Source organism: Myotis brandtii, unplaced genomic scaffold (genome assembly GCF_000412655.1).
Source record: "Myotis brandtii unplaced genomic scaffold, ASM41265v1 scaffold654, whole genome shotgun sequence".
NCBI classification, from domain to species: domain Eukaryota; kingdom Metazoa; phylum Chordata; class Mammalia; order Chiroptera; family Vespertilionidae; genus Myotis; species Myotis brandtii.
Window position 1 is genome coordinate 1888144 of NW_005370538.1, and position 1000 is coordinate 1889143.

Sequence of the window (1000 nt, forward strand, 5' to 3'; positions counted from 1 at the left end):
TAAAGTCTATTTTGTTGCATATGAGTATTGCTACTCCATATTTTTTGTTTGTTTCCATTTGCATGGAAAATTTTTTCCATTCCTTCACTCTCATTCTGTGTGGGTCTTTTGTTTTGAAGTGGGTCTCTTGTAGACAGCGTATAGTTTGGGTCATGTTTTTGTATCCTTTCAGCTACCTTATGCCTTTTGATTTGAACATTTAGTACATTTACATTTTGGGTTATTACTGATAGGTACTTATTTATTGCTATTATATTTCTGTATGGCTAAGTTTCTCTCTCTGTTTCTTCTTCTCATTACAGCAATCGGTTTAGCATTTCTTGTAATGCTGGCTTGGTGGCGATATACTCCTTTAGCCTTTTTCTTTTTTTCTGGGAAGCTGTTTATGTGACTCTATTTTGAATGATAGCCTTTCTGGGTATAATAATCTTGGTCTCAGATCCTTGCTTTCCATTTCCTTGAGAATTTCATGCCATTCCCTTCTGGCCTGTAGAGTTTGTGATGAGAAATCAGGTGTCAGCCTTATGGGAACTCCTTTCCATTCCTTCACTCTCATTCTGTGTGGGTCTTTTGTTTTGAAGTGGGTCTCTTGTAGACAGCGTATAGTTTGGGTCATGTTTTTGTATCCTTTCAGCTACCTTATGCCTTTTGATTTGAACATTTAGTACATTTACATTTTGGGTTATTACTGATAGGTACTTATTTATTGCTATTATATTTCTGTATGGCTAAGTTTCTCTCTCTGTTTCTTCTTCTCATTACAGCAATCGGTTTAGCATTTCTTGTAATGCTGGCTTGGTGGCGATATACTCCTTTAGCCTTTTTCTTTTTTTCTGGGAAGCTGTTTATGTGACTCTATTTTGAATGATAGCCTTTCTGGGTATAATAATCTTGGTCTCAGATCCTTGCTTTCCATTTCCTTGAGAATTTCATGCCATTCCCTTCTGGCCTGTAGAGTTTGTGATGAGAAATCAGGTGTCAGCCTTATGGGAACTCCTTT